At 43.4% G+C, this 22,649-nt stretch overlaps 1 non-coding gene and 1 pseudogene across 1 annotated transcript; one reads left to right on the top strand and one right to left on the bottom strand.

Annotated features, from left to right (window-relative positions):
• Positions 1–9,514: 9,514 nt before the first annotated feature.
• Positions 9,515–9,586, bottom strand: Trnag-ucc (transfer RNA glycine (anticodon UCC)). The gene has a single exon. It is a non-coding gene; the product is annotated as a tRNA-Gly (tRNA).
• A 12,946-nt stretch (positions 9,587–22,532) lies between these two features.
• On the top strand, positions 22,533–22,649 carry LOC126093764 (5S ribosomal RNA; annotated as a pseudogene).

Below are 22,649 nucleotides of genomic sequence, written 5' to 3'. Positions count from 1 at the left end.
CCTGCAGAAACCCCAGAAATCTCACAGGTGCACAAGTCGGCACTACGAAATATTTGTATCTCCCGTGACCACACGCAAACTGCTCCACTCTCCAAATCTTTCCCGCGACCGTACGTCACGCCATACTGTCCAGGACTCTCCGTTCAGCACCTCCTTTGTCCTGTGCCGTACTCCCATACAGTCTCTCCATTAACGAGTCCTGTGACTGGCTAGAGCACTCCCGCCATGTCTTCAAGCTAACGCACACTCACAAACATAATGAAACACATTCGAAATGCTGGATTTACATTTAAATAACTTGAAATTCAATAAATATTCCTACGGCTCGACCATAAACACGGTCTAACACACACTGTTAAATACATAAAAAAATTAAATAAACATATATCAAAGGAATAGAAAGAAAAGGTAGGCCAGTAGCCTAATGTCTCTGTGGTTTCTAAAACGCAGTAAATATTTAACCAGTTTCTTCTTGAATAGTTTATTTCGGATATAAACAAAGACTTAGAGGAATAAATATATTTGAAAGCATGCTGCTACCGTTTTTTCGTGTCACTGTGGAGTACTTATGGCCTGATGCGATTAATAGTAATTGCCCACTTTGACCTCCAATAAAACATATACTATTAAAGTTGCATGCCTGTAATTTATACCAACTTAGGTTTACATTAATAGCTTTCTAAAGACATGTCGATCGACAAAATCGGATGAGCCGTTTAGATTTTGGAAATTCGTTCCTGGTTGTTACTTGTATAATTTATCGTCAAATACTAAACTTTAAACTAATAAAGATATTGAAAATCTGATTACCCCATCAGAATCGCCGTGCAAATAATGGTAATTACATGTTTCTTTTTATGGTACCATCATTCATCTGGCTACTATTAATTTGTATACGAACTGTGAAATGTCTGCCATGATGGTTTCACAAAGTCCGCCAACTTTGGCACTCTGTGCATACAAGTCTCTTTCATCAACACAACGTCAGTATGGAATTCCCAGCCACGTGGTCGGCCTGCACCCCCCGGCTAACGTTCGGCACCACGCAGGCGCCGACGAGCCTCGAGCCGCAGCCCGCCGAGAGGCCCCAGCGCAGCCACGCCAACTCCGAACTTCGAATACTTTCAGGGTGCCACAACTTGCCCGTTACCTCACACTTGTATTACAAAGAAAAGATTTGCTATTGAATGGAAGAGTAGTCATGCATGTTTCGCTCGATACACTGCATTTTTGCCGCGCGGGATTAGCCGAGCGGTCTTAGGCGCTGCAGTTGTAACCTCCCAAGAAAAATATCTAATGACAATGCTAATGAAAACGTGTGCCAAATGTTGACTTGCCACAAAATTAACGCTAAAATGAACCTGATAAATTTTATAAGGGCAGCCGCGCTGACCCTCGGCCCTGTGCAATTATTAAATCTGAACAAAAAACCAAAATTCTTAGATCAGTAAACTCCCTCAATATCTGCTCTTGTTTTTCGGCACAGCTCCGTGCAATGCTGGCGTATATTTAATTCTGATTCTTGGAGGAAATGCATAGGAAAAACTCTTTAAATTAAAATGATTACTTTGTTTAAAAGATCCACTTTATAAAAACTTATTATTGGGGCAATTCTTGAACAAATTAATTACAATTAACACATGTTACTAGCTGAGCGCAATGCTGCTTCATTACCTTCGATAACAATATACCTCGTCCAGAACCGTGACCAGAGACCCATGTCGACGCCCGCCGACTCCTAACACACAACTATCGACTGACTACTACTGCAATCAGAGTGCAACTTGCAACTACTACTCGCTCTGCCGGCTCCACACACACTACTGTACTGTACTCGACTACTACTGTCGTCTCGCGCGGTCAAGCGCAGACTAGCAACGATAAATAACTTTCTGGTCAGAGATTCTCTCATGGCTCGCCATCGCTGGTACTGAATACGTATGAAACGTACGCGTTTCACAGTCATGGACTGTGCGGCTGGTCACGGCGGAGGTTCGAGTCCTCCCTCGGGCATGGGTGTGTGTGTTTGTCCTTAGGATAATTTAGGTTAAGTAGTGTGTAAGCTTAGGGACTGATGACCTTAGCAGTTAAGTCCCATAAGATTCCACACACATTTTGAACATACTGCATTTTTCTGAACTAACGATGCTTTTGCATGATATGTACACTGACATTTAGCACCTGCTGATATTTTGTTTGCATTAACTATGTCATTAACAACTCCAGTATAATAATTTCCTAATACTTTACTCGTACATCGAGCCATTTCTCATCAACAATTTTTTGTTCCTTTTGTATGCTTTGCAATCTATGCTTGTACTATATACTTCTAGTTGTTAAGTCATTCTGTTTTCTTTTACATTTTCATATCTGTGCTTAGAATAATCCTGTGATCACACATTTTTATCTAGCTTTGTTTTGACTGACCACTTTTCTTTCGCAGCAAAAGTGCACTTTCCTTTGCCTTATTCCGCTTCTCCTAGTAGTTCTGGCATTCCTTACATCTACTGTTATTACTTTTTTCTCACATCTCTATATGAGATATATTACTTACGTTTAGTCAATATTTGCAACAAATCCCATCTTAATCTGATGCACTACAGAGATATTTACGATACTGACCTTTCCTATATCTATGCCCACAGTAGCGACATCTATGAAGCATATAGGCAAACATATTTGTGATAGCTACCACACTTCAGTATTTTTGTACAGTAACGCGAGTTGCAAAATGACTGTGTGGACGATGTGACCTATTTTACAACATATTTTAGTTCTACGTGACGATGCTTTGTTGAGTGTATTTACATGTCTTGATGACGCCATTAAGATTTTATCACATTAGGGCATGGTGTAGAACAGGTACGCTTTGCCCTATTTTATTTGTTCATTCCCATTTTGTGTGAGGGTATATCGTGATATGAAATACTGTATTGTTTTGATAGATAGACTGCCCACTAGTTGTAGATTTTCTATATTGTAGATTTGAAGATGGTCATTAGTGACTGAAACTGGTCATCGTCAAAAGACTTTATATTGTGATCAAAGACTGGAACAAAAAACATTTGACAGCATATAGACTGATCAATTATGAACTATGTATTTTTTCATTTATTACTGTCAATCTTCATGTACTATTTTCTAGAATTATTGCCTGTGTACATTGAGTTTTCAAGTCTACTTACTAGCACAGCCACTGATATTCTATATGTAACCACTACTGTTCTACAGACAGTCACTACCAGTAAACGTATTTATCACTAGCTTACTGCTCACTTCATATACAGGGTGTTACAAAAAGGTACGGCCAAACTTTCAGGAAACATTCCTCACACACAAATAAAGAAAAGATGTTATGTGGACATGTGTCCGGAAACGCTTAATTTCCATGTTAGCGCTCATTTTAGTTTCGTCAGTATGTACTGTACTTCCTCGATTCACCGGCATTTGGCCCAGTTGAAGGAAGGTAATGTTGACTTCGGTGCTTGTGTTGACATGCGACTCATTGCTCTACAGTACTAGCATCAAGCACATCAGTACGTAGCATCAACAGGTTAGTGTTCATCACGAACGTGGTTTTGCAGTCAGTGCAATGTTTACAAATGCGGAGATGGCAGATGCCCATTTGATGTATGAATTAGCACGGGGCAATAGCCGTGGCGCGGTACGTTTGTATTCCAGAACGAAGGCGTCCCGACAGGAAGACTTTCGAAGCAACTGATCGGCGTCTTAGGGAGCACGGAACATTCCAGCCTATGACTCGCGACTGGGGAAGACCTAGAACGAAGAGGACACCTGCAATGGACGAGGCAATTCTTCGTGCAGTTGACGATAACCCTAATGTCAGCGTCAGAGAAGTTGCTGCTGTACAAGGTAACGTTGACCACGTCACAGTATGGAGATTGCTACGGGAGAATCAGTTGTTTCGGTACCATGTACAGTGTGTGCAGGCACTATCAGCAGCTGATTGGCTTCCACGGGTACACTTCTGCGAATGGTTCATCCAACAATGTGTCAATCCTCATTTCAGTGCAAATGTTCTCTTTACGGATGAGGCTTCATTCCAACGTGATCAAATTGTAAATTCTCACAATCAGCATGTGTGGGCTGACGAGAATCCGCACGCAATTGTGCAATCACGTCATCAACATAGATTTTCTGTGAACGTTTGGGCAGGCATTGTTGCTGATGTCTTGATTGGGCCCCATGTTCTTCCACCTACGCTCAATGGAGCACGTTATCATGATTTCATTCGGGATACTCTACCTGTGCTGCTAGAACATGTGCCTTTACAAGTACGACACAACATGTGGTTCTTGCACGATGGAGCTCCTGCACATTTCAGTCGAAGTGTTCGTACGCTTCTCAACAACAGATTCGGTGACCGATGGATTGGTAGAGGCGGACCCATTCCATGGCCTCCACGCTCTCCTGACCTCAACCCTCTTGACTTTCATTTATGGGGGCATTTGAAAGCTCTTGTCTTCGCAACCCCGGTACCAAATGTAGAGACTCTTCGTGCTCGTATTGTGGATGGCTGTGATACAATACGCCGTTCTCCAGGGCTGCATCAGCGCATCAGGGATTCCATGCGACGGAGGGTGGATGCATGTATCCTCGCTAACGGAGGACATTTTGAACATTTCCTGTAACAAAGTGTTTGAAGTCACGCTGGTACGTTTTGTTGTTGTATGTTTCCATTCCATGATTAATGTGATTTAAAGAGAAGTAATAAAATGAGCTCTAACATGGAAAGCAAGCGTCTCTGGACACATGTCCACATAACATATTTTCTTTCTTTGTGTGTGAGGAATTTTTCCTGAAAGTTTGGCCGTACCTTTTTGTAACACCCTGAACAATTGGCTGAGTTGTCATTGGGTACCATATCTACTGCTTCCACCAATGAGTCTGCTCAGTGCCAAATCTCACTACTTTGACATACCGAGTGATGTTCGAAAAATATTCAAGACAACAAAACTTAAAAATATACTATTCTGATGAAGAAGTATGAATCAATATCTATGTATCCTCGATTAGCAAACCATTCAGACTGTATCTTTACCACAATCATAACTTTACCCTTGCCTCTTTCACTCTTTCCTTTATATTTTATACTCATGATATAGCTACACTATGCATTGCGTAACGATGCCTATGGTTAGACATAACTGTGAAAATGATCTCACATATTAGGCTACATTTTAGACTTTCATAATGCACATGAGCACTGTCATACCTGACTATTTATACGCTCATGATTCCTAATCACAGATGTATTTCCTAGTTAATTATCACTTTCATGATACATTCCTGAACTTTTATCAGCCTTTACTAATGCAATGTTAATAATCTGTTGTGTTATTATGGCCTGTTGCGATAACAATCCTGCGAAATTCTTCAGAAGGAGGCAGCAGGGCTACGAACGGTATATACATGGGGTAAATTAATTCAAGTTTTGTAAGAAAATATTGTCTTGAACCAGAGATGGTCAAATGTAGTATCGATTGTGTAGTAGCGTCGTTGCTCAACAGCGATCGGTGATTCAAGGTGTTATGGGTAATCTGTTATAGTGACTTTAGAGTGAGAGATGTATGGAGGACTCTCAAGTGCAAAGATGTGTTTTATCTGATGTGTGTTGGATATATGCTTACTCGTTACAGACAGTAATGATTTTTTTATTTCCAAGATGCTATGATGTTGCTAACTGTAAAAGGAATCTCAACAGGAATTGGAAATAATTAAGGTAAAAAAGTTGTTTTGTTACTAATGCAATGTGCATATTCATAAGTGATGATTGAGACAATGATTTTGAAAGGCCAGTTGTTAATATATAATCAGTTTATTGCATGTGTTAATTGTCAGCAAATATGTAATCAGTTTATTGCATGTGTTAATTGTCAGCATTATTAATTTTCGAAAGATTCAGAGTACAAGTTTTAAAGTTAGTGCCATATTTTTACCCCATGTCATTAAGTTTTCTCAGATCCATGTCATTCTTGATTAACTATTTTTCTCAAGAAGTTATTGCCTATGTTATGTTCAATTTAATTAAAATATATGCTAAGGAACAGCCCTGCACTCTAGCTGTTTGCTAACTGTATAATTTAAAGTACTAACAGATAGCAGTGCGAAGAACGTTACCATTGCACAGATAAAGGTAACAAATTTTATTATTTCAGGGATAGCATTCATTAAGCACAGGGACCATTATTATCAAATTGATCAAGTTTTGTTTTATTACCAGGACCAATTTCAAATCAATAGTGTAGCATCAGATTTAGTTTTTGTGATACATAAATTCATGCAGTTTTGGTTTGGTTTAAAGTTATTGAAAGATCACATTCTCGCAGCTAGGTTAAATTTACATTCTCGTAGTCGGAAAAGTTCAGTACAGGGCAAAGCGCATAAGCGACGAGATAAAATACACATTCACTTGCCATTCCACATTCTAACACTTGTGTTTCAGACTACTTTCTGTTACGTAACTACAATCATACTTCAAACGTACATATTTCACTTAAAAATTCGCGAACTTCAGATACAACTGCTCCAGCTAAAGTTAACACCTACTATACCCCCGCTAACGTCAAAGGAGCAAACTTGCGCAGTAGTGACAGTAACTAAGACAGCGCCATCATACGGATAGCAAGACAACGTGATATAATCTGAAGATGGCAATCATGCCGAAACAGACTTATTGTAATAACAATATAATCGGACACAGGTGCTACCTGGTCTCATAGCATAATATATAGTGTCCACATATGGTAAAAATAGCTACTAGTTCACAAAATACACATATTCAGCCATATTTGCAAAAATATCAAATCAAATTTGGGATTGCCTTCTGCAAAGAAACCAAGGTTACGCTTGAATCATCTATGTGGAGTTACATTTATGTTTCAGCCGTATTGCCCGCATCTCGTGGTCGTGCGGTAGCGTTCTCGCTTCCCACGCCCGGGTTCTCGGGTTCGATTCCCGGCGGGGTCAGGGATTTTCTCTGCCTCGTGATGGCTGGGTGTTGTGTGCTGTCCTTAGGTTAGTTAGGTTTAAGTAGTTCTAAGTTCTAGGGGATTGATGACCATAGATGTTAAGTCCCATAGTGCTCAGAGCCATTTGAACCATTTTTTTTTTTCAGCCGTATTCTGCCAAATCAGAAAAGTCTCAAAACGTTTGTGAGGTTGAAAAAGGGCTCTCCAAATGCATTTGTATTTTTTCTTTCTTTTCGTTTGGCGTATTGACAACTTAAGATCACATTACAACTTTACTTTGTCGTCTTTATTCCGAAGTTTCTCTGGTTACCAATACTTCTTTATATGGTCGTTATGCTGCTGGTTTCGTCCTTCCCTCCATATTCTTCGGCATTTTGTAGTTCTTCTCTCGACTGAAAGCCCTTCCAAACTTGGTATTCTGCTTTGAAGTAAGTCCTTTTATAACATGAGGGTTTCAGGTGAGTGGAACCTCACAGCTTTTCCCGAGATTCTTTAATTCTCATCGTTGTTGTCTTGTTACAGAGGTAATCAAATATTTGTTTGAATAATCTGTTTTTGTGTATTCTGTACGGGAGTCATGGTATCTTAGATCCTTTTCGTCTTACTCCAGTTTATCGCTAATAATCACCCAAATTATCTTGAAATGACTCTCGATAGGGTGCTATGTTTCAAGAAGCATCTAGCACAAACTTCCTGGAAATGAAGCACATGAAACAACCTTATCCAGAAACTCTGTAGTACTAATTGGGGAGCGTCCGCCGATGCGCTTAGAACTTCGGCATTCAGTTTAGTATTTCCTACTGCAGAATGATGTTGCTACGGTGCGGCTGAACAATCCACATGCAAATAACATAGACTCTCGGCTCAATACAACCACGTGAAGTATTCCGGATGCATAAGGACTACTCTCTTATACTGGCTTCCAACACAAACACATAGCTTCTCCTTTGTTAAAAAGACAAGAAGCCCTTGCTTAAAGAATATTGCGAAATAATGAATAATCTTCAACTTCCCATCCATGACGATATCCCCAGGTTGAGAACAAACCTACTTCGTTCCAGAAATGTACACCTGCGACTGTCCCAGTAGCATGCTGATAACAACTTCACCATTGATAGCAAATGGACTGGGAATTCTCCACCTGAAGAGTGGAAAACACAAGAGTTTAATTGTATTTCGGTCATGAAAGTAAATTATTTTTAAAACATCATTAGTGAAATCAGTATTTCATAAGACTGCAATACTGACTGCACAAGCTACCAATAATTATATTTTTTCCAAATACTAGCATTAACACGTGACACAATGTTGGTTAGGGCGGGAGAGGGGTTGGGAGGGGTTACAGCTTCTGAAACGAATTTAAGATCTTCGTCACATAACCCACCAACTACCGACGTACTTTTTACATTCATCTATAACAGTAAAATGAAGACATATACTTAACATATGATTAAATATCCCATGAAAATGCCTTCTGTAATTTACTAGTCCGACAATAGACCAGAAATTGCTTCATTATTCATTTCACAACTAATCAGTTTGTTTATCAGTTGCAAAGCGAATAATGACGCAATTAACATAACAGAGCAGTAACTATATACTGACTACTACATTGCTGTAGGACCTCCGCAGTATTATTGTTATTGTTATTATTATTATTATTATTATTATTATTATTATTGTTGTCAGAGGTAGACACAAAGCATGGGCAGACTGAAATCTTTCCAATTTTCTGCCAATTCAGAAGTAAGGAGTCAAACAATCAAGTGATTTACAAGCACTAAGCCTAAATGTAGAGGACATGTTATAAATTAATCGATTTTAAATTGTGGTGTAGGGCGTCAAGTAAATAATGATAAGGAAAGGAATTATGTAGAGGAGCATGTTTTGTATCGAATGTCTTCCTTGGATATGGATAGTTAGTTTTATTTTCTGCGAAGCTGTTTTAAGTAACACTCGCAACGCACTGTAAATTTGCTTCATCCTTCTGGAAAACACAGGTCTTTGGAAATAGCCATACCAACTATCTTGACGATTCGTTAGTTTGTGGTTTTACTTGTAAAGGCTAAATTTCATTTATACTTTGTTATGTTAACAGCGAAAGCGTTCTAATGGTCTCATAAAGATTGGGAACTATCGTGCGACTTAGAACTCACTCGGAATGAGTGGAAGAATAAAAATCGCATCCGAACGGGACACGGACTGTACGCATACAACCTGCAGAAATGGGATAAGCAGCCCACCCCAAGCTGTGACTGGAGCACCGAGCCGTACCATACGCCACACTGTCGAGGGGTGTAAACTGAGAGCTTACCTGGGTGACTCAAAAGACTTTCTCGTGGCCACAGTATCAAGCATTGACTGGACAAGGAAACTGAACATTTGAATATAACACCTGTTTTAATGCATTTTCTGTGCTTATATCTACGTATTTTTATGTGATGTTCACTGTTTGCATGTGTAGTGCTCCTCTCTAAATAAAATCGCATCACCGGTATTCCCGAAACTTGTGTAAAAATACATGCGATGGCCGGGAATCGAACCCGGATCAACTGCTTGGAAGGCAACTATGCTGACCATTACACCACCATCGCACGCTGAAGAGCACAGCATCTGCAGTTGCTACGACGAGCGGAGCAACGCTTCTCCTTTCACCGTGACGTCACGGACAGGCGGCGTGATGCGGCTTCTGCCAGTGAAGCGGAACTGTTTTGCCGCCGTTTGCTTTGCATCAGGTTGCAACTGAGGCTTATGTTTTCTAGCCACGTGACATCCAAAGTAATATATTGTATGCTATTACTTTACTCTGTTTCATAAGGTATCTCACATAGTTAGCTTAAGACGTTGGCCGGTGCAACTTCGCTATATTTCGATGATAAATGAATACTGTAGTATTAACCCCCCCCCTCCCTCGCTTCCTCGCTTCTGTCGGAACTTCCAAGCCCACGTAGGAACATTTCAATTGTCGAGAATTCTTCCGGGTTGAATGGCCGTAGTCCATACAACTCTTCCATCCCTGACGTTTCGTCCAAAGCTACGTTGGACATCTTCGGAGGTGTTCCTGGTTGTGCTGAGTTTTGGCGACCGACGAGTCGGAGGGCGATGAGCGGCCTAAATACTGTGGAAAGTGGGCGTGGTCTGGATTTCACGTGATAGAGATAAACCTTGTCGAGGATATAATGTAAATATCCATCATAGTACGTCAAAGACAAAAACTTCCCATCGGTTCTGTAGCGCCACTGTCCATACATCGATGAGTTTCATGGCTTCTTCTTTTCTGTTAAAATTATCCCCGTGTTTACATATTTCGATGGATTCTCTACATAGCCGTCATAGTAAAACTTCAGCTTCCGAAAATTTCACTACGTGATCACCCGACGGAAGAGCATGTTCCGCCACTGCTGACTTGTCTGTTTTCCCTAGTCGTCAAAGACTGTTATTTTCCTTCACACTTCGCTTTGTAGTTCCAATGTAGACCATACCACATGTACACGGAATCTTGTATACACCACTTACAGAGGTGGACGTTTATCCTTAACGGAACGAAGTGCTTGGCCTATTTTCTTAGTTGGTCTGAAAATCGGTTGAACGTTGTTTCCTTAAAATCTTGCCGATCTGATCCGTTACTTTTTTGATGAAGGGTAGAGAAACCGTGTTCTTCCATCGCTGCGTCCTATCGTTGTTCTTAGGCCTCCCGTTATTCGGTCGCAAAACTCTATTCATTTCCTTACTAGAGTACCCATTCTTCTCGAAAGCCTGCTTTAGATGTTTTAACTCGGCGTCCACGTATTCCGGCGCACAAATCCTTTTAACTCTGTCCACTAGTCTTTTAATTACACCTCCTTTCTGTTGTGGATGATGACTGGAAACCTTATGCAAGTATCTGTCGGTATGTGTAACCCTCCGAAAGACTTTATGTTTCAAGCTGCCATCAGTCTGTCTCATAACGAACACATCCAAGAAGGATATTGCACTGTCTTTCTCCATTTCCACGGCAAACTGGATTTTAGGACTTGTACTATTTAAATAACAAAAGAATTTCTCTAAAGCTTTTTTACCATGTGACCAAACCACAAATGTATCATCCACGTATCGATACCATCGACATAGTTTCTTATTCGCTTTTTCAAGAGCTAATTGTTCGAATTTTTCCACGTAAAAATTGGCGATCGTAGGACTCAGTGGGTTACCCATGGCCACACTATCAACCTGCTCATAAAACTCATCCTGTCACTGGAACTGACTAAAGGTGAGACAGTGTCTGAAAAGAGCGGTCCTATCTGCTGGGAAAACACCTGCTATGTAAACCATAACTTCGTTAAGTGGAATCATCGTAAATAAAGACACTGTGTCAAAACTGACAAGACTATCCCCAGGAGCCAAAGTTAGTCCCTTCAGTTTCTCAATGAAATGACACGAGTCTTTTACATAAGAATCATATTTCAGTTATTTGTAGACGCAAGCCACAAAAGGTGCTGGCAACACTATAGCTATAAAGATTTGCTATTTTCAAAGACTACCCAATGTGACCAACTACTGCTCTTCATTTGAGATACTTTTCGCAACACCGTAGATTATTTCCCGTAAGACTCTAAACTTATGAATAATTTGATTTTCCGACTTATTCTCACGCTTCTTAATTTTTCGAAACTTTTATTGTCTTGCTTACGACATCTTCGTGTAACCATATGTTTACTGGCGTTGACATACTTGATGTTCAAATGTGTGTAAATTCCTAAGGGGCCAAACTGCTGAGCTCATCGGTCCCTAGACTTAGACACTACTTAAACTAACTTTTGTTAACACACACACACACACACACACACACACACACACACACACACACACACACAACACCCTTCCCCGAGGGAGGACTTGAACCTCCCGCGGGTGCGGCCGCGCAATCTGTGACATGGTGCCTCAAGACATGCGGCCACTCCGCACGGTCACGTATCTGATATAAATATTATTGAACATTTGCTTGGTTTAGAGAGGTGGTCTTAAAACAGAGGAAACGAAAACACATTTACCCAACTTGACGTGGCCGCAAAGGCATCGGAATACGCAGTGTCACTCTTGTGCTTGGTGAGAAAAATTTCTTGGAGTCTGTCCTGCAAAATGGGTCTTGTAAATCCTGTAACTAAATAGGGTCACTAAGAAAGGGTGGTTTAACTATAATTACTTTTCTTAGTCTTTTCGAAACTACTTTGCAATTACTACGGCCCTTTTAGCATGTGGCGGTTCAAGTATTAGAATGTCTCCCAATTCCATTTATATACAGAGCGCTGGGAGGATGACTTTTAAATATCTTTATGTGCACTGTAACTGATCTCATCTTAGCGGTCCCTACGGTAGCGGTGCTTAGAGGGCAGTAATATATTCCCATATCCTTCACTTAATACTGGTTCTTGGAACTTTGAAAGCAGGCTTACGCACAATAGTTGACATCCATCTTCGTGAGTCTACGTACACCCTAAATAGACAAAACAAGTGCCCAAGGGTTCTTTAAGTAAGGGTCAGTAAATTAGGCTACCGCAATTGGCTGATTTGTTTATACCAGCGTTGTTAAAAAGTATCCAACCTCTTAAGAAGTGCAACAACGTTATTACGTTTGTTTTAAGCCTGGCGATTCTCAAGTTGAAACAATCCGCAAGATACGACAAGCGTCTGCGGACGAAGTAATAGGTACCATACAGATAAAGGAGTAGTAAAACTGCTTCAAAGATGGCCGCTCATCAGTGAAGAATGAAGCACTTTCAGGCATGCCCTCTACATCCGCTAATGAGGATGTTATTGATCACGTAAGGGCCCTAATGACGCAGGATAGACGAATCACGATCAGAGAACTTGCAGACGACGTTAAAATTAGTATTGAACCCATTAATTCCATTTTAACGGAACATTTGACCTGCGAAAGATCTCAGCAAAATTTGTGCCGAAGTTTCTAACAACTGAGCAAAGCAACTTCATTTGGAGATCACACTAGACATGCTGGATATTGTGAATAGTAAGCACAACTTTCTTAACACAGTGATCACCGGTTGAGCAGTGCACGGCTCGTGTTCATGGCATTTATTGTTTGTCATCTTCTACACTCCTGGAAATTGAAATAAGAACACCGTGAATTCATTGTCCCAGGAAGGGGAAACTTTATTGACACATTCCTGGGGTCAGATACATCACATGATCACACTGACAGAACCACAGGCACATAGATACAGGCAACAGAGCATGCACAATGTCGGCACTAGTACAGTGTACATCCACCTTTCGCAGCAATGCAGGCTGCTATTCTCCCATGGAGACGATCGTAGAGATGCTGGATGTAGTCCTGTGGAACGGCATGCCATGCCATTTCCACCTGGCGCCTCAGTTGGACCAGCGTTCGTGCTGGACGTGCAGACCGCGTGAGACGACGCTTCATCCAGTCCCAAACATGCTCAATGGGGGACAGATCCGGAGATCTTGCTGGCCAGGGTAGTTGACTTACACCTTCTAGAGCACGTTGGGTGGCACGGGATACATGCGGACGTGCATTGTCCCGTTGGAACAGCAAGTTCCCTTGCCGGTCTAGGAATGGTAGAACGATGGGTTCGATGACGGTTTGGATGTACCGTGCACTATTCAGTGTCCCCTCGACGATCACCAGTGGTGTACGGCCAGTGTAGGAGATCGCTCCCCACACCATGATGCCGGGTGTTGGCCCTGTGTGGCTCGGTCGTATGCAGTCCTGATTGTGGCGCTCACCTGCACGGCGCCAAACACGCATACGACCATCATTGGCACCAAGGCAGAAGCGACTCTCATCGCTGAAGACGACACGTCTCCATTCGTCCCTCCATTCACGCCTGTCGCGACACCACTGGAGGCGGGCTGCACGATGTTGGGGCGTGAGCGGAAGACGGCCTAACGGTGTGCGGGACCGTAGCCCAGCTTCGTGGAGACGGTTGCGAATGGTCCTCGCCGATACCCCAGGAGCAACAGTGTCCCTAATTTGCTGGGAAGTGGCGGTGCGGTCCCCTACGGCACTGCGTAGGATCCTACGATCTTGGCGTGCATCCGTGCGTCGCTGCGATCCGGTCCCAGGTCGACGGGCACGTGCACCTTCCGCCGACCACTGGCGACAACATCGATGTACTGTGGAGACCTCACGCCCCACGTGTTGAGCAATTCGGCGGTACGTCCACCCGGCCTCCCGCATGCCCACTATACGCCCTCGCTCAAAGTCCGTCAACTGCACATACGGTTCACGTCCACGCTGTCGCGGCATGCTACCAGTGTTAAAGACTGCGATGGAGCTCCGTATGCCATGGCAAACCTGCTGACACTGACGGCGGCGGTGCACAAATGCTGCGCAGCTAGCGCCATTCGACGGCCAACACCGCGGTTCCTGGTGTGTCCGCTGTGCCGTGCGTGTGATCATTGCTTGTACAGCCCTCTCGCAGTGTCCGGAGCAAGTATGGTGGGTCTGACACACCGGTGTCAATGTGTTCTTTTTTCCATTTCCAGGAGTGTATTACGGTACTGCCGCCTCGTTTTCATATTCCATTTACTGGCGTCACTAACTTCCTGCCTTACTTGCACATGAGCGGCAGCAGCAGCGCGTATCGATAAGTGCACTGTCGTACCCATGGAGGTAAGAATAAGGGGAGATGGCGCTACGTATCCCAGCCGTACTACGTTTTGAAGCCATGGGGGCGTGGCTCGCTGCCATGACACTCTGACCAAAACATTGCCAGTGTGCTATAGCGCTGCGTGTATTACAGTCGCTAATTGCACCATATACGCATGTAACGTCATCAGATTGGTTGTTTCAAAGTTTTTGTTTAAAATAAAATCTCGTAAAGGCGAAATTCCGCATTTCTTCTGATTAAAAATAGTTTTTAATGTAATATTACGAGTAGCTAGCCTTCAATGTAAACGATACAATTTTGTTAATTAAGTAATAAACGTGTATCACAAACTAAATAATAGAAACTGAAAACTAAGTTAGCTATACCCTCCCTCCAAAGCCCCATAAATACATCTTGTTTGTAATACGTACTGGGACATTTCAGTTACGTTACACTACTGGGAAACACTGTTCATTACCACCAATATTTACTGAAATACGGTACATAGACTGGCAAATCTACACAGTGTCCTGTTTAGGCCTATACTTTACGCCAGTTAATGTAGTGTTAGCTTTTAATTTGGTACATGATGAAGACAAAGTGAGTTACTCAACACTTCGATTATCGACGATACGTACGTATTATACTGAAACGTGAACTTGAAAACTAAGAATTTAATTCTTTGAATTAACATACCTTTTGCAAATGTTTTGGGTGTGTAGGGAAAACTGATGGTACAGCATTTTCTCGGAGCCTTACTGTTGAAAGGGAAGTTCGGTCTATGTCCTCTTCTCGGAAATGCCGAGAACATATAGTGCTCCATTTAGACGCACGCCAATTCTTCCTCCTCACGGCATTCTCCCACAGAGCTTTCCGACTTTCATTTTTAGGAAATCTAAAATCATACAGGAGAAAAACGCGCTATAGTACAAGTACCGATGTAGCACACGTTCATTCACAATGAAGTTGTAAAATCACACTTAACGAGACAACTTATTTTGAAATGTTATTTCCTTCGATTTCGCATCACAGTGTGTGTGTGTGTGTGTGTGTGTGTGTGTGTGTGTGTGTGTGGTTTGAGGTTTTCGGGCGCTAAACAGCGTGGTCATCAGCGCCCAAACGCATAGAAACAGGAACACATGCAGTGAAGGGACGAAGACGGACACCGAATAAGGAGAACGGCTAAAAGACACAGACCTGACGCAGTTCCAAATTCTCACATACAGAGGCAAAACAAGAGGAGAAGAAACGCACTAAAAGAGGAAAGGAAACACAAGGAAAAGAGAACAGAAATCGAAGTGAAACAAGTAGGTAATCGTGACTGGCGGACCTCTTACCTAAAGCCTGGGTGAGCCAGTCACCCAGCAGCACATTAAAATCCTCTCCCTAAAATCCGAGGCAACAAGTTGGACAGGACACAAAACCGTAAGACCTTAACCACAGTCGTTGCGTCGTTTTGCAAAATAGAGGGCAAATCCGGTGGCAAGGAAACCACCGCCCTCTGGTCAGAGAATAAAGGACAGTCAAGTAAAATGTGGCGGACCGTAATGTGGACGCCACAAGCACTGCAGATTGGATCAGAACGATTCGTACATCCGAACACCACACAAGTCAACATAATAGCGCAAAATCCTTCCAAAAGCGAGCGACAAGCCTATGCACACAAGCCTACAGCGGCAATGTTTTGGTCGGATTGAGATGGCTACCCTCGGCTTCACATAGCTTCACAACTGTGACGTCACGGCGTCTCCCTCTATTCTTACCTCCATGGTCGTACCATCTCTGGACCTACCGATAGTATTTCCGGGTCGTCGTGTGTCTGGCAGTTTGGTTCGAGTTGGACGAGCACTGCAGTCAGGATGCAGCAGGAGTGCAGTCAGAGACGGAGCCCCAGAGAGGTCTGCACAGCCCGTACCAGCGGGAACGACCGTTGGTTGGTCGTTCGGTCGGTCGGCTCATCGGCGACGTGTATTTGCGTCGGTTCCTTCCTGTGCAGAGATGTCGGTCGTGTTCCCTCTGCATGGTCGGGTCTGTGGAGTCACCGCCAGACACCACACTTGCTAGGTGGTAGCCTTTAAATCGGCCGCGGTCCGTTAGTATACGTCGGACCCGCGTGTCGCCACTATCAGTGATTGCAGACCGAGCGCCGCCACACGGCAGGTCTAGAGACACTTCCTACCACTCGCCCCAGTTGTACAGCCGACTTTGCTAGCGATGGTTCACTGACAAATTACGCTCTCATTTGCCGAGACGATAGTTAGCATAGCCTTCAGCTACGTAATTTGCTACGACCTAGTAAGGCGCCATTACCAGTTACTATTGATGCTGTAAAACATGTACCGTCAAGAGCTATGTTCACCTATTATGGATTAAAGTTAAGTATTCCAACAGCTACGACCTTTTTTGCTTAAGTCTAACTTCCTTGTCCAGTTCCAGACCACACGCCAGCCTGCGTGAGCTTAAACGCGTGCCTTTCGGCTTCCTCCTAGTGGATTGGCTGTCTTGCCAGTCCACAACAGGGTCCAGTGTCTCCGGGCCGTCGTTCTTCCGAAGGAAGTCGGTGAGTGGGAGACGCACCAGCAGTGCAGTCGCGACGGAGCAGCAGTCGCGGACGGACCAGCGGTCCAGTCGGTCAGTTGGCGTGGAGCAGCAAGCAATCCTCGATCACACGAAGCGGCTACACGGGTAGCAGGGGTTGTGTGGCGTGGGCTGGGCGGTTTTTTAGGTTAGATGGCCTCGGGCAAGTGCAGAAAGGGCAACAGCCTCAACGGGTGCGGGGCAAAGTCAGGACATGCGGGGACCAAGCAGCAATCGGTATTGTAATTGTAAACTGTCGAAGCTGCGTTGGTAAAGTACCGGAACTTCAAGCGCTGATAGAAAGCACCGAAGCTGAAATCGTTATAGGTACAGAAAGCTGGCTGAAGCCAGAGATAAATTCTGCCGAAATTTTTACAAAGGCACAGACGGTGTTTAGAAAGGATAGATTGCATGCAACCGATGGTGGAGTGTTCGTCGCTGTTAGTAGTAGTTTATCCTGTAGTGAAGTAGAAGTGGATAGTTCCTGTGAATTATTATGGGTGGAGGTTACACTCAACAACCGAGCTAGGTTAATAATTGGCTCCTTTTACCGACCCCCCGACTCAGCAGCATTAGTGGCAGAACTACTGAGAGAAAATTTGGAATACATTTCACATAAATTTTCTCAGCATGTTATGGTCTTAGGTGGAGATTTCAATTTACCAGATATAGACTGGGACACTCAGATGTTTAGGACGGGTGGTAGGGACAGAGCATCGAGTGACATTATACTGAGTGCACTATCCGAAAATTACCTCGAGCAATTAAACAGAGAACCGACTCGTGGAGATAACATCTTGGACCTGCTGATAACAAACAGACCCGAACTTTTCGACTCTGTAAGTGCAGAACAGGGAATCAGTGATCATAAGGCCGTTGCAGCATCCCTGAATATGGAAGTTAATAGGAATATAAAAAAAGGGAAGAAGGTTTATCTGTTTAGCAAGAGTAATAGAAGGCAGATTTCAGACTACCTAACAGATCAAAACGAAAATTTCTGTTCCGACACTGACAATGTTGAGTGTTTATAGAAAAAGTTCAAGGCAATCGTAAAATGCGTTTTAGACAGGTACGTGCCGAGCAAATCTGTGAGGGACGGGAAAAACCCACCGTGGTACAACAACAAAGTTAGGAAACTACTGCGAAAGCAAAGAGAGCTTCACTCCAAGTTTAAACGAAGCCAAAACCTCTCAGACAAACAGAAGCTAAACGATGTCAAAGTTAGCGTAAGGAGGGCTATGCGTGAAGCGTTCAGTGAATTCGAAAGTAAAATACTAGGTACCGACTTGACAGAAAATCCTAGGAAGTTCTGGTCTTACGTTAAATCAGTAAGTGGCTCGAAACATCATGTCCAGACACTCCGGGATGATGATGGCATTGAAACAGAGGATGACAAGCGTAAAGCTGAAATACTAAACACCTTTTTCCAAAGCTGTTTCACAGAGGAAGACCGCACTGCAGTTCCTTCTCTAAATCCTCGCACCAACGAAAAAATGGCTGACATTGAAATAAGTGTCCAAGGAATAGAAAAGCAACTGGAATCACTCAACAGAGGAAAGTCCACTGGACCTGACGGGATACCAATTCGATTCTACACAGAGTACGCGAAAGAACTTGCCCCCCTTCTAACAGCCGTGTACCGCAAGTCTCTAGAGGAACAGAAGGTTCCAAATGATTGGAAAAGAGCACAGGTAGTCCCAGTCTTCAAGAAGGGTCGTCGAGCAGATGCGCAAAACTATAGACCTATCTCTCTGACGTCGATCTGTTGTAGAATTTTAGAACATGTCTTTTGCTCGAGTATCATGTCGTTTTTGGAAACTCAGAATCTACTATGTAGGAATCAACATGGATTCCGGAAACAGCGATCGTGTGAAACCCAACTCGCTTTATTTGTTCATGAGACCCAGAAAATATTAGATACAGGCTCCCAGGTAGATGCCATTTTCCTTGACTTCCGGAAGGCGTTCGATACAGTTCCGCACTGTCGCCTGATAAACAAAGTAAGAGCCTACGGAATATCAGACCAGCTGTGTGGCTGGATTGAAGAGTTTTTAGCAAACAGAACACAGCATGTTGTTCTCAATGGAGAGACATCTACAGACGTTAAAGTAACCTCTGGCGTGCCACAGGGGAGTGTTATGGGACCATTGCTTTTCACAATATATATAAATGACCTAGTAGATAGTGTCGGAAGTTCCATGCGGCTTTTCGCGGACGATGCTGTAGTATACAGAGAAGTTGCAGCATTAGAAAATTGTAGCGAAATGCAGGAAGATCTGCAGCGGATAGGCACTTGGTGCAGGGAGTGGCAACTGACCCTTAACATAGACAAATGTAATGTATTGCGAATACATAGAAAGAAGGATCCTTTATTGTATGATTATATGATAGCGGAACAAACACTGGTAGCAGTTACTTCTGTAAAATATCTGGGAGTATGCGTGCGGAACGATTTGAAGTGGAATGATCATATAAAATTAATTGTTGGTAAGGCGGGTACCAGGTTGAGATTCATTGGGAGAGTCCTTAGAAAATGTAGTCCATCAACAAAGGAGGTGGCTTACAAAACACTCGTTCGACCTATACTTGAGTATTGCTCATCAGTGTGGAATCCGTACCAGATCTGGTTGACGGAGGAGATAGAGAAGATCCAAAGAAGAGCGGCGCGTTTCGTCACAGGGTTATTTGGTAACCGTGATAGCGTTACGGAGATGTTTAACAAACTCAAGTGGCAGACTCTGCAAGAGAGGCGCTCTGCATCGCGGTGTAGCTTGCTCGCCAGGTTTCGAGAGGGTGCGTTTCTGGATGAGGTATCGAATATATTGCTTCCCCCTACTTATACCTCCCGAGGAGATCACGAATGTAAAATTAGAGAGATTAGAGCGCGCACAGAGGCTTTCAGACAGTCGTTCTTCCCGCGAACCATACGCGACTGGAACAGGAAAGGGAGATAATGACAGTGGCACGTAAAGTGCCCTCCGCCACACACCGTTGGGTGGCTTGCGGAGTATAAATGTAGATGTAGATGTAGATGTAGAAGTCAGGCTGGAGCCGCTGGCGGCTTGCACGAGCGGTTGGAGTGTGAGGTGCTGCCTGTGAGTGCTACGAAGTTCGTCGCCCATCGATATTGGCCCTGAAAGTTGAGTCCTCACTTACTATCTAGCCTCAACTGTTTACATTTCTTGATTGTCGCTTTTGGGACATTCCTGCGAGTAACAATGTGCGTGTATTTAAGTCGGTTAAGATTCCAGCCGTCGTCCTGTGAAATTTAACTTAATTTATCCTCTGTTATGGAAGTTCACCAGGGGTATCTTCTGCCTTGTGGCCGTTGACGTTCCGGTTACCTGCCCTGGTCGTTAACGTAATTTTACGCAGTGTATTTTCCTCATCGTGTTGCTGCTGTCCAGCGTGGCCTGTAGTTCGACAGCTGAGGTGTTGTTGGTCGGTGTGGGCGCCAATATTCTGTGTGGCGTGTACTGAAATCTTAGGGTCGTTTTGCTGGTTGCGTGGAGCGGAACTGATTTGGTTGATCTGCCTGTCGGTTGGGCTGCCTCCAGATTAAGAAGTCGTTGGACAGGGTGCCTGTCTCACCTAAATGGGCGTTAGTCTTACAATCCCAGGCTGACCCTTGGAAACTTCTGAGCGCCGTTCCTTGTGTGTTATGTAGTAATTTCCCTGTTTGGATTTTAGTTATTTGGTTGATGTGTGGCCTTCAGCCGAGTTTTAATGTCATCTTAAATTAATGTCCTTCTCTTTCCCTTAAGGTATAAGATTGTTATGCTTTTGTTTTAAGATAAGGCCTTCTGCCTTTTTGAAACTGTTCTTATTGCCTGATATGCGGCCTTCCGCCGAGTTTTAATGTCTCGTGAATTTATTTCCTTGTCTTGCCCTTAAAGCATAAGATTGTTATGCTTTTGTTTTAAGATAAAGCATTCTGCCTTTTTGAAACTCTTCTTATTGCCGAAAAAGGCGGCCTTCAGCCGAGTTTTAATGTCTCTTAAATTAATGTCCTTTTCTTGCCCTTAAGGCATAAGATTATTATGATTTTGTTTAAAGATAAGGCGTTCTGCCTTTTGATTGAAACTCTTCTTATCGTCTAATATGCGGCCTTCAGCAAAGTTGCATTAAAATTAAATTGCTAAGGCCTTCAACCAATCTAAAGTTAATCAAAGGAGGTCTATTAAAGTTTTGAGTATTTTGCATTCCTGTGTAATATTGTGTGGAGGACAAAAAAAGCTTGTATGTTGAGTCCAACTGACAGTAACCTCATTTTGGCCCATTTCCAGAAACTAACCCGCTCTGGCCTGCTAGCGCAGAAAGGAGTATGGGTAAGCCCCATTAACAAAGTTCCAGCCATCTAAATGGAAGCATCTGTCATCCTAGAGACTCAATAAAACGAGGCTAGTCTGCAGCAACGTGAAAGTCATGCCTATCGCCTTTTTTTTTTTTAATCCTATAGTGTGGTCGATCACGAGCATGCCCCAGAAGGCACTGATGTCAGTAAGTAGAACTACCAAGAAGTTCTGCTTCGTCTTCGTGAAGCAGTGAGACGGAAACTGCCGGACTAGCGCGCATCAGGCAGTTGGCATCTTCATCACGATAACGCAATTGCTAATAGAACACAATTAATTCGGAGTTTTTGATCATTTGATCAAACACAGCACAGCTTTGGATTGTCAGCCTCCGTCTCCTCCTGACATAGTACCACGTTTCTTCTCGCTTTACCTTAGACTGAAAACGCCTCAGAGGGACCAGATTTCAGAAAAGGGAGGCGACATGCAGAATTCGACGGAGAAACAGTGCACCACACCAAAATAGGCTTCTCAGCGATGCTTTTAGCAGTGGCAGCACCGTTGGAAGAAGTGTGTAGAAGCTGAAGGAGACTATTTTGAAGCAGGCGCCTAGTGTCAAACAATTTTATCTGAACAGTGATTGATTTTACAAAGAAAAGTCTCACTTTCTGAACATCCATCGTATAAGAGATCAGTGTCCCTATTTGGCTTGAACTGGTACAGCCCCCCTACTTACATAGGTAACTGACGTGCTTTACACAATCAGGCCCAATGGACTGCGCGCTGCTTTGAGAGACTGCCTCCAGCCAGCCTTCAGCTGCTTTCTGCCATCCTTCCAGCAGTCCCACTCTCTGAAGCTCTTCGGATACACAGTCACCCCATCGAGTTCTAGGTCTTCCTACGGGCCTTCTGCCGGTTGGCTTGGTGTTGAGTACACTTTTCGGCCATCGGTTGTTGTGCATTCGAGCAACGTGCCCTGCCCCCTGAAGTCGTCGTGTCTTCATTATAGCCACGATGTTCGGCTCTTTGAAAATATCATAAACTCTTTTCTAACTAATGGCAGCGGCCTTGCCGCAGTGGATACACCGGTTCCCATGAGATCACCGAAGTTAAGCGCTGTTGGGCGAGGCCGGCACTTGGATGGGTGACCATCCAGCTGTCATGCGCTGTTGTCA

This window comes from Schistocerca cancellata, chromosome 7, assembly GCF_023864275.1.
Source record: "Schistocerca cancellata isolate TAMUIC-IGC-003103 chromosome 7, iqSchCanc2.1, whole genome shotgun sequence".
NCBI lineage: Eukaryota > Metazoa > Arthropoda > Insecta > Orthoptera > Acrididae > Schistocerca > Schistocerca cancellata.
This window is presented reverse-complemented; position numbering and strand designations above follow the sequence as displayed.